A 12,560-nucleotide genomic window follows, 5' to 3' on the forward strand; every position below is an offset into this window, starting at 1 on the left:
ACTCTCACATATCTTGGGAGACAGGCCAGTCCTTGCTTACAGGCAGCCCCCCAATCTGAAGCAAATACTCACCAGTAACCATACACCACACAACAAAAACACTAACCCAGGACCTATCCTTGCAACAAAGCCCGTTGCCAACTCTGTCCACGGATCTATTCAAGGAACACCATCATAGGACCTAATCACATCAGCCACACCATCAGTGGCTCGTTCACCTGCACATCTACCAATGTGATATATGCCATCATGTGCCAGCAATGCCCCTCTGCCACATACATTGGCCAAACCAGACAGTATCTAAACAAAAGAATAAATGGACACAAATCAGACGTCAAGAATTATAACGTTCAAAAACACTTCGACCTCCCTGGTCACTCAATTACAGACCTAAAAGTTGCAATTCTCCAACAAAAAATCTTCAAAAACAGACTCCAATGAGAAACTGAAGAACTGGAATTAATTTGCAAACTGGACACCATTAAATTAGGCTTGGATAAAAACTGGGAGTGGATGGGTTATTACATAAAGGAAAAACTATTTCCCCATGCTAATTTTTCCCCTACTGTTACTCACACCTTCTTGTCAACTGTTTGAAATGGGCCATCTTGATTATCACTACAAAAGTTTTTTTTCTCCTACTGATAATAGCCCACCTTAATTGATTAGTCTCGTTAGAGTTGGTATGGCAACACCCATTTTTTCATGTTCTCTGTATATATATATACTTCCTACTGTATTTTCCACTGCATGCATGTAATGAAGTGGGTTTTAGCCCATGAAAGCTTATGCCCAAATAAATGTGTTAGTCTCTAAGGTGCCACAAGTACTCCTCATTCTTTTTACCTGACAATGTAAGTCAAAGCAATCTGAAGCTGCTTTAATTTACACTTGGCAGCCAAAGTGGCTTCTGGCAGTCCCAAATATGGCAAAGGTGTCAGACAGCCACCTTTGCCCCAAACTCAGGTTGAATCCTGTGCGCACACCAAGACATACACAAGGATTAAGGCATGTAAATGTTTTGCTCTTTGATTTTCCTTGGTAGAGGAGAGTTCACTTGGGATAGATGTTCTTATTTTACTTTATTTGTATCTTTCTTTCCTTCTTCCTCCCTCAATAGTGTGGGTATAAGTAGGAAAGCTGTAAGAAGAATACTGTAGCTAGAGATCTAAGACAGAGTGGAAATAGCACAGGATTACTCATATTTCATCTTGAAGTGTTTAAGGCTTAGGGACTGTAATGCTACTAAATAATGCTTCAAGCAATTCAACCGCTGGTCTCTAGTTAAATGAGATAATTGAATTCTTGTCAGTTGTGCTCCTATTAGCCTCCAGCTGTTCAAAGGAATGGTTTAAAATTAAAAGAGAAAAATAATAATAAAAGGCATTAAAGCAGACATTGGCTAATACTATTTTTTAACTCAGTGTTAAATTTCTACATTTGTAATTGAACTATACAAGAAGTTGAGGAGAAAAAACGAATATGACTATTCCTGTTTTCTTGGCTAAACATATGCATAAAGTTAAAAAACAAAACGCCATACAATCATAAAAGTAAGATTATAAGCATGGAAGTAACGTAAATGATTGAGCAGAAAACAATATTTGTAGTTGTGGTTGTATACTTTAATAAAGAGGTTTTTAAGGTCAGGCTTGACAAAGCCCTGGCTGGGATGATTTAGTTGGGGATTAGTTCTGCTTTGAGCAGGGGGTTGGACTAGATGACCTCCTGAAGTCCTTTCCAACCCTGATATTCTATGATTCTATGAATAAGATTAATATTGGGGACCTGTGCCAGGTTGGATCACAGAAACCCCCCTGGGGCTGCCAACTGATGTGCCAAGACTACTTCTGCCCCTGCTTTCCCTGCCAGCTTGGGACTTCAGCACCCTGTCTTGCTGAGCCAGACATGCCATTCTGCTCCAACGTAGACACAGGGGTCTGAACCACGTTCCCCAAAGCTGCAGACTTAACTGAAAGCAGCTTACAGAAGTGTTCCTGTCTTTAACACTCAGATGCCTAACTCCCAATGGGGTCTAAACCCCAAATAAATCTGTTTTACTCTGTATAAAGCTTATATAGGGTAAACTCATAAATTGTTCGCCCTCTATAACACTGATAGAGAGATATGCACTGCTGTTGGCCCCTCCCAGGTATTAATACATACGCAAGTCTGAGTCTAACACAGTAAGAAAACCGAGTACAGATAAAAACCTCACCCTTAGAGGAATTCCAATAAGCTTCCTTTTAGAGACTAGTCTCCTTCTAGTCTGGGCCCAGCAATCACTCACACTCCCAGTAATTATTGTCCTTTGTTCCAAGTTCTTTCAGGTATCCTTGGGGATGGAGAGGCTCTCTCTTTAGCCAGCTGAAGACAAAATAGAGGGGTTTAAGTAGACTTTCTCTTGTGGGTGGAGACCCCCTCCTCTCTCCTATGCAAAGTCCAGCTCCAACATTGTTTTGGAGTCACAGGGGCAAGTCATATGTCCACGCATGACCCAGTTTTTACAGGCAGCAGCCATTGCTTACCTGCTACCTTGAATGTCCTCATGTTGACTTCTTACGTGGATTGGAGCCTTCCAAGATTGTCCCTTAAGTGCTTCTTGATTGGGCACTTAATTTGCACATTCCTTTCTCAAAGAAGCTGACCAAATGCTTTACAAAGGCTACTTAAAAATCAAGCCAGTACACAGCCAATATTAATAACTTCAAATACAAAAATTATACATGCATACAAACAGGATTAATAGATTCAGTAGATCATAACCTTTACAGAGATATGTTATATGACATATGTAGCATAAAAAATATTTTAGTTATGTCATATATACATTCATAAGCACCTTTCCATAAAGCCTTATGGGGTGAACCATCACAGGATGGTCCAACCAGATCAGATAAAATAAAAACTGACCCTACATATTACCTACCTCATAAACCGAATCTGCATTTAAGGCCAAATTCCTTGCTAGTTGACACACATGGAAGTCAACAAATAAAGTTTCACCAGCAAATAATTTGGTCCTCAATTCAGCTTTGGTTTAACTCCACTGAAGGCAATGGATGGTGGTTTTCCAGCACAAAGAATCTGGACCTGCAGCTTTTTGTTTCTGTATTTATTTTGTGGCAGGATGAACCTGGATTTAAACAAAAAATGATGAAAGAAAGAGAATATTATATTTTAATCTCTCTTGTATGCCTGTGTATTTTTCTTTTTCAGCTGGGACAGGCAGTGATAATCTCAGGTATTTCATGAGCGAACACACACTTGCAAGATTTCCAACCTTATATTTGCTGATTCAAGATGTATAGATAAGTTCAACTAAGCACTTGAACTTCTGGGTACTTAACCCACTTCTGAACCAGAGACAGACCAGAGCCAAAACTGTGGCTCCAAACCCAATGAACTTTTAAAAAGTTTTGGTCTTGACCCAGACGCCACAGCTTGCCCCTCTACCTGGGATAGGTAGAAAGTGTGAACCCCAGATCTGAACATCCCAGAAAATTGGGAAGTATAAATCCAGATCTCACTTTTGAAGTTCAGACCCATAATAGCATGTGGATGGCTTACATATAAACAGACAATAACAATAAATAGCTAGGAAACCTCCTCCTTCCTTCTTCAAGGAAGATCCGATAGTCAACAGAACTGGATTCTCATTCATTCACATGCATTTATAGCCCTAAGATTATCCATATTTCATCTGCAATTCTGCAGATGGGGCCACCACTCAACTATGAAAACAGAGTATGTGATGGCCCCCTCTTGTGTTTGCTCACATTTTCCTCTGAGAAACTCTGTGCCCCAAAGGAGGGAGGGATAGCTCAGTGGTTTGAGCACTGGCCTGCTAAACCCAGGGTTGTAAATTCAATCCTTGAGGGGGCTACTTAGGGATCTGGGGCAAAATCAGTACTTGGTCCTCCTAGTGAAGGCAGTGAGCTGGATTCAACAACCTTTCAAGGTTCCTTCTAGTTCTAGGAGATAGGATATCTCCATTTTTTAAAAAAAGTGACATTTTGCACCCCATATTCACCATGGTGATATAATTAAGATAAGTTTTGTACAAAATATGCATTGTGAGGTATCATTTTTAAAGTTTTAATTGGTTGAACATTGATATCCTGTTAAGTTGTATGTGCTATCATTGTATATGAAGTTACAAAGTTTTGCTATGTACATGCCACTGAAACATGTTATGAAGTTGGGAACACCCACAAGCAGTCTTTCAGGTACAACAATAAAAAGGCCAAACAACATTGATGGCCCATTGAGGAGAATACAGACACTCACAAGGATTATTCCAGGAACTGTGAACAATGGAAACCTCTCAGAAATAGCATAAGGATTACCCCAGGAACTGTGTACAAAGGAAACCTCTCAGAGATAGCACAGCAGCAATGGAGACTGTTTGACTAATGGCATAGCAAAAGATCTTTCCAGCAAGCTGGAAGAAGATGTAAAAGGGCAAAGTGACATCATCACTGGGTCTCACTCCCCCTATAACACAATACCTGTAAACACCTGAGACTGAATTGGGGAAGGGGGTTCCAGACGAGACAGAGGAATTCCTGACCGTGTGTGCAAAAGCAGTAACCTACTTGTACTAGGTAACAGGGTGAGACACAGCTTGATACAAATCCTATCTAGTTTATAAAGCTTAGATTGTGTTTTGTTTTATTTCTTAGGTCATCTGCTTTGATCTGTATGCTCACTACTTATAATCACTTAAAATCTAACTTTCTGTAGTTAATAAATCTGTTTTGTATTTTTTACCTAAAACTTTTGCTAGAAGTGCTTGAGGAATCTGCACAGGGACAAAAACTGGTGCATTGTCCTCTCCACTTTGAGGGAGTGGCGGACTGAGTAAAAACCTATACTGGCCAGACTTTTGACCAGGGCAAGACAGTACAGCTCTGGGGTCCTAAGTTGTGGAGCTGTAGGGTTGAGCTCACTGGAATCTCTCTATTGTTAGTTCATGAGTGGTTGAGGTGAAGCCTTCATGTAACTGCAGTTGGGTGTGTCCCCACGTATGTAAAGGTTTGTGTGAGTGCAGGACCAGGAGTGGTCTGCAGCTTGTCACAACCTCACAGTGTGAGCAGGGACCTAGATTGGTATGCCAGGGGTACCCCAGTTCCTGGCTGCACCCCCGGGGAAGTCCATCACATATACTTCTATGATTTTCTTTGGTTGTTGCCAGGCCTACTTTTTGGTATTATGACTGATTTTTTTTGTCCATTTGTGCCATGTGAGTTTTCAAGGGCTGACTGAGTTGCATAACAACTATTAGGCTTACAAGCACTTTGGGGGACAGGATTAGAATTCAAAATGATGTTGACAAATTTTAAAATTGGTCTGAATACAACAGGATGAAATTCAGTAAAGACAAGTGAAAAGTATTTCACTTAGGAAGGAAAAATCAAATGCACAACTACCAAATGGGGAATAACTGGCTAGGTGGTAGTACTGCTGAAAAGGATCTGGGGGTTATAGTGGATTACAAATTGAATGAGAGTCAATAATGTGATGCAGCTATGAAAACGGCTAATATTGTTCTGGGGTATATTAACAGTAGTGTTGTATATAAGACACGGGAGATAATTACCCCACTCTACTCAGTGTTGGTGAGGCCTCAGCTATAGTAGTGTGTCCAATTCTGGGTTGCAGAATTAGGAAAGATGTGGACAAATTGGAGAGCTCAGAAGAGAGCAACAAAAATGATAAAAGATTTAGAACACCTGATGTGACGCTATATAAAAGAAAGTTGACCATGTTTACACGTATCACCACTGATGCACAATTGTGATAAATCTTGTACAAAGTATGTTGTGTAAGGTATCGATATCCTGTTTATATGCTTGTATCATCATTGTATATGAAGTTATGAAACTTTGCTATGTGTTTTCATCTCAAACCTGATTATTTCTGGGTAACACCCCCAAAACAGATTTACATCAAGGCTAGCCAGCCTGCTTGATGGCCCATTAAGGACAATCAGCTCTTCCAGGGACCCCTCCCAAGGTCTCTTCAGGCAGCATGGAGGCAATGAATGCCTCATGACTCAGCAAGGCACATGTGACCCAGGAGTCCATGTTTGTGCCAGTAACTTTCCATGCACCTGGACTAAGAGATATAAATCGCAGACTATGACATCATTCTTTGTCCTCATTCCTGCTCCACATCTCCAGACTATGATTTCTAACAAAGGGAAGCTTTAAACAAAGGACTGATGATCCCCAATCTTTTTGGATGATCCAGAGAGATTCATTGCAAACTAGCAGATTTAACATCACTGCTATTATCCTGATCCACCAACTCTGAAATCAGCTGTAATATATATATGATTTCATTTTAATCTCTTAATAACTCTCTTCCTTTTTTATATATGAATAAATCTTTAGTTTTTAGTTAATAAAGAATTGGCTACCAGTGTGCTTTTTGGGTAGGATCTCAAAATATATTTTCAACCTGGGGTGTGTGTCTGGTTCCTTGGAACTGGAAGAACTTAATATATGTGATTTCTGGTTTTAATAATCATTTGTCACAGAAGTCTGGTTTGTCTTGGTGGTGCATGAGGGACTAGAGGGCCTGAAGGGGATTATCTTCATATTAATTAGTATCGTATTTTGGCAGCACACATTTGTTACTGGCTTGGTGAAATCTTATGATAGAATATACCACCTGTTTGGGGTACATGCCCTGTATTTTCACAGTCTGACCTGAGATAGGTACTCTTAGCTGTGTCCCACACAAGTCAGCATGACACCTGATTTATGAGAAAAAGGTTAAAAAAACCTGGCTATATTTAACCTTGAGAAAAGAAAACTGAGGAAGGAGAAGATAACAATCTTCACAAATGTTGATGGCTGCTATAAAGAGGATGGTGATCAATTGTTCTCTGTGTCCACTGAATATAGGACAAGAAATAAAGGGCTTAATCTGCAGCAAGAGAGATTTTGGTCAGAAATTAGGAAATCTTTCTAACTACAAAGGTAGTGAAGCTCTGGAATAGGCTTCTAAGGGAGGCTGCGAAAAACTCATCACTGGAGCGTTTTAAATAGATTGGACAAACGCTGGCAGAGATGGTCTATGTTTATGTGGTCCTGCCTCATCACAGCGGGCTGAAGTTGTTTACTTCTCGAGGTACCTTCCAGCCCTACATTTTGATGATTCTATGAAAACTTTCGAAAGTAGATATCTGAATTTAGACTCTACGTCCATATTTAGGCACCAAAATAATTTTCTTGATTTTCAGATGTGCTGAGCATTCAAATGAGCAAATTCTCACTGTTCTGAGCAATGGCCCACAGTTTGCCCATTATATTTAGGGCTGTGTGGCTGTATCACCACATGCTACTGGCAAAAAATGTACTCCAATTTACAAAAGTTTTGCCAATCCAAACAACATGTGTGGTCCCAAGTGATGGCATTAATATACCAGATTCTTGTTTTCCTTCAGGCTCCTATGTACTGCATAAATGATGGAAAGGGGCCTAATTCTGGCCGTAAGTGGCCCGTAGAAAAAGTCAGGGTTAGCAGAGCATTCTGCTGGTGAAGAATAACTCTTTGCTGGCATAATGCTGGCAGAGTTGGCTCCTGCTCCAGCTATTCTCTCTGCCCCGCTAGGGGGACAAACCTGCTGTGGTGGACTTCTGCACCAGTCCCGCTGAGTTTATATTGGTCTAGGGCAGGGATCGACAACCTTTGGCACACGGCCCACCAGGGTAAGCCCTCTGGTGGGCCGGGCCGGTTTGTTTACCTCCTGCGAACTGCGGCCACTGGGAGCCGCAATCGACCGAACCTGCAGATGCGGAAGGTAAAGAAACCGGCCCAGCCCGCCAGGGTGCCTACCCTGGTGGGCCAGGGGCCAAAGGTTGCTGATCCCTGGTCTAGGGGGCACTTTAAAAACACAAAGACAGTCCCTGGCCCACATGCTTATTATTTAAATTGAGAAGATGGACAGAGGGTGGAGGAAAGGGTGTATTATCAATCATCTTTTTTATGCAGAGGGGAACTGAAGCCCAGATAAATTGAGGTGCTGATCCAAAGCTTGCTGAAATCAATTGGCATTTTTCCATTTATTTGAATGTGCTTTTGTTTGGATTGTTAGTGACGCCATTGTTTACTTGTTAGGTTGAATGTTCCCAGGAAAGCTCAGATGAGGATTGGCATCTCCAAAGTCCATTGTTAGTTAAGTATTCCCAATTACTTGAATAACCCCTTCCCACTGTGTTGACCAAATCTGTCTTATGCGCTTCCTACAGCAAACTCTTTAAATACAAACATAGAGCCAATGCTCATAACTTCAGATATAAAAATGATACATGCATACAAATAGGATGGCATATCTAGCACAAAACATATTCCAGTTATGTCATATTTACACTCATAAGCATATTTCTATAAAGCATTATGGGGTGCAACATCACAATCACACAAGACGTCTGTGGCTGAGTTGAGACTTGAACCCAGATCTCCTAAGTCCTAGTAAATCCTTCCTCTCCGAGATGAGGGAGAAGCAATCAATGCCTGACTCTGCTCTCAGTTACACCAATGTGAGTAAGAGGTAACTCAGAGTTAATGGAGTCCTTCCATTGGTGTAAAATAAGTGTGAGATCAGAATCAGGCCTCAAGGGAGAGTGGGAGGCTTGGTTGGAGAGATGAGCATGGGAGGGTTAGAACAATTCTGTCCCTGCCTATCCTCTCAGCAATTTCCAATATACATATTGTGACCACTACATTGACTGTTATCTTTCTAAATAACCCCCCCCCCGGGTCTTCTTTCTCAGCTGGAGTGGCATTACCAAGACCCCTGAGGAAGAATATCAGGAGCTACACTTACCCAGAGACTGAACTGTGATTAGTGATGTCCCATCTGGGAGCTGGCTCCCACCTGGCTCCAGGCAGGAGCTACTCCAGATTTCCTCCTCTGTGCAGGCTCAGTGGTATGTCAAAGTTGCACCCACATTCCATCCCTGCTGCCAACTTCACTACCCTGCATAGGAGGGCATTGGAAGGTGCTCTTCCCACTATGCTGTAACCCTCAGGTGGGCAAGCTATACAGCACAAGCTATGAACTCACCCTAAGTTTTGACAAATGACACTCTGCCTCCCAACCCAATGCATCTCAAAAAATGCTGGATGAAACCCTGGCCCCATTGAAGTCAATGGGAATTTTGCCATTGACTACAATTTGGTCAGGATTTCACCTATTCTCTCCTGAGAGATCAACACATACCATTAATGAAGGCTCCATTTGGATTCAGCAAAAGTTAATTAATCAAAGCAGTTTCACCATCCCTGATTTAGACTAACAAACTGGGTGATCTATTTGGCAAAGATTCTAGCACAACAGTATCTTTATTTATGTGAGTAGCCCCAGTGATTTAAATAGCACTACTCATCTCAGTAAAATTACTCTCATTCTGAAGTCTTTGCAGGACCAGGTCTGACACCTTATAAGTTTAAAAGAAATGTGAGGGGCAACTACTACTTCCCCAGAGAGGTTTTGTCAGCTATAGCTTTGAATTCTCAAAGGTGTCCTCCATAATTCCTATCAGCAATAACCCGGACTTCTTATTTCTTATGTACTAGGCTGAAATGGTAATCCCCATCTCAGCATCTAAATATTTTTGAAGGCCAATTTTTCCATCGGATAATGGCTGAGTTTTCCTTGAAACTGTTCCCATTATACCTCCCCTCCACCACCCATTTGCTGTCTGCTGTCACCATTCTGTACTATTGTTTGCCTTTGAATTTTTTTAGCAATTCTTAGAAACTTAGAAGAAATGGTGAGTGGAAGAGTTATAAAATTCAGAAACAAAATCTAGGAGAACTGTTCTATGAAAAAAGCAAGATGCAGGAGTTGTTAATTAACTGCAGAGATATGGCACTAGTGATTCAAAGTACAATTTAAATAATCAGCACAATACATTTACTTGACACATCTGAGAATTAAGTGCCACCACCTTTTCACTAAAGCACTAAAAGATATAAAATTATTGGGAAAAACACGTTCATTAAATTCTACCATACCGTGAGATACAGATTTTAACCAAAGTATTTAGAATAAAATATTCATGTTTCAGACTATAAGGGCAGTAAATTCTGACAGCATGTGATCTTGGAGAGTACAGTATCTGTGCTCAAGGTCCCAGAGAAGTTATGCTAATTGTTTTTTTGCCTCTGGTTTGGGTGGTTTTTTTTTTAAAGATGTTAAAAAAGCTTTAATTTGATTAAATAAAATATAATGAAGATATTTTAGTCTCTAAAGGTAATATCACTTTTGTGTCACTGTTTCATGGGTTTGTGAGACTTTTTCATTTACAGGTTGGGCTGCAAAACACACAGGGAAAGAAGTCCCAGTGTTTCTCCAGCTATTTGTTCCACACATAAGAAAAAAGATGTAGTATCTGATTCACAGACACATAGCATTTCCCAATTGCTTTATAATAAATATAATCTTCCCCTTCTCAGACTTATTTTTAGATAACCTACTCTTCCATGTACCTGTATGCACACTCTTCGAGCTCCCAATGATAAACTTGTGTGCCTTCTATAACATTTTGAAGGAAGAGAAGTTTATTAAAATTCTCAGCTACTAGGTCAGCTCTTTACTTTCTCCCTTAAGGCCTGACCCAAGCCATTCTTAGGTCAATGGGAGTCTTTCCATTGACTGTACTGGACATTGGATCAGGCCCTTGATTACTGAACCTACAAAGGACAGGAGCTCTATGGAGGCAGAACACTAAACTGTTGCAGGGAAGGATCACCTTCCACTGTTCTGAATTGCCCATCTGTGACTGAATAAGGAGCTATGTTAAATCCAAAGGTACCAAGTCAAGCCATTCCTAGCTAGAGGGACATGTAATGATAAGCTTCTCTCCGTGTGACCTCCTTTCTCATTTTTGTTCCCAGTTACAGCAACCATCTCGAAGATTGGCTCAAAGCTTTACATGATATCTTAAAATGGCTTTCTGCAAAATGACTGAATTATTTTCTTACATTTATGCACTTTTGGTGACTGGAAGGTGGAGACCAATATCCAAAAAGAGTTATGCAAGTATAGCTGGGAGCAGAATTTGGCTCCATGAATCCAACTGTTTGGCATCACCTTCACTGCAGATCTAGTAATAAACAATGTGCTTGTGATCTTCTGTCCTGGTTCTTGTGAACTTCAATTGTGTTTGCAGGTGCTCAGCAACTTTGAAAATTGGTCTAGAAAGGCATGGTCCAGGGGTGTGTTGAGCACCCACAGTACCAACAGAAATCAACAGGAGCTGTGAATCACAAGCGTGTTGAAGTCAGTAGGAGATGTTCAGTACTACTTGATCATGACCAAGGGGCCCAACTCCGGGAGGTGCAGACCATCTCCTGAGAATGAAAGGTGTTCTGAACATATCAGGTTTAGACCCTTATAGTCTCTCTCTTTATATTCATCCTCACATGCTCTTTGCTTCTCTACTGCCTACTGAAATTAAACTGGAAAACGATATGCCTATTTCAAAGACACAGAACCAAGTTAAACTTATCCGATCCAAACTGGCAGATTTTTCCATTTCACTCATTTTTACTCCATTAATCCTAAATAAACATTACAAACAATTTTTTTTGTACTTCAAAAGTCTTTTGTTTCTTGAACAAAATAATGTTTGGGAAAACCCCATAATTTTTTATGCCCATAGACTTGTCTTGTACTGTAAATAAAGTTGCATGATAAGAAAACTAATTAGACAAATATTTTTTTAAACTCACGTTTTTGTAAAATAAAATACTTGCTCAAATCCTCAAGTTAAAAGTCAACTTGTAATATACTATATATGAGCTGAGAGCAGAAATAGAATTCCTGGACAGATTTATGTGCAAGATAAAAAATGTTACCTGTCAGAAATAGCCATAAAAAATTAAATACCTGTCTAACATGAGACTTCAAGTATTGCAAATGCAACATTCATTATCATAAATACACTAGCATGATCTAATTATGTATTCTGTACTAAATTTGTCAGGTAACACAATTTAAAAATGGCACAACTAAATCAAATATGTTCTATTTACCTATTGAGTGATTGTGAAATTGCACATAAAAAGCCTCCTTTATAGTCAAGTTTGAGGTACTACAACTTTGCTGTGGATTTTATTGAATTCTGAAATCATTCTGTGCTAGGTGTGGAGGTGAAATGCAAATATTGGATCATACATTTTCAGGATTCATCATCAGTTTACCATTCTATTTGAGACCTTTCCAACAGCAGAGTGTCTTCATATCTAAACACAAATTGGTGTGTCATTATATAAATGAGCTAACTTATTGTTGTTCATGTTCATCTCACACATACTGGCAAAGTGCTCTCATTTTCCAAGTGCATTTGCCTTTTCCTAAATTGTACATAAAAAGATTAAAGTCTTTAGAATTCACAGTGTGGCTGAAATGGAAAATCAAGGCAAGACTTTACAAAACAGATCTGTTTGTTTTTTTAACCCCAAAATATAATAGAACAAGAATGACAAATCATATGGTTCATATTTACAACTTTATGCCAATAAATAAATTAGCCTGCCCA

General features: G+C 39.9%; 1 long non-coding RNA gene across 3 annotated transcripts in view; it reads right to left on the reverse strand.

Annotated features, from left to right (window-relative positions):
- LOC135973160 (uncharacterized) overlaps positions 1-12,560 on the reverse strand; it is a 66,498-nt gene that overhangs the window by 41,112 nt on the left and 12,826 nt on the right. For 2 of the 3 annotated variants that reach the window (XR_010589864.1, XR_010589862.1), the window contains exon 2: positions 2,219-3,136. This is a non-coding gene — a long non-coding RNA (uncharacterized LOC135973160). The remainder of the gene's footprint in view (positions 1-2,218; positions 3,137-12,560) is intronic. The other variant, XR_010589863.1, reaches the window with a different exon arrangement.

This window comes from Chrysemys picta, chromosome 8 (genome assembly GCF_011386835.1).
Source record: "Chrysemys picta bellii isolate R12L10 chromosome 8, ASM1138683v2, whole genome shotgun sequence".
NCBI lineage: Eukaryota > Metazoa > Chordata > Testudines > Emydidae > Chrysemys > Chrysemys picta.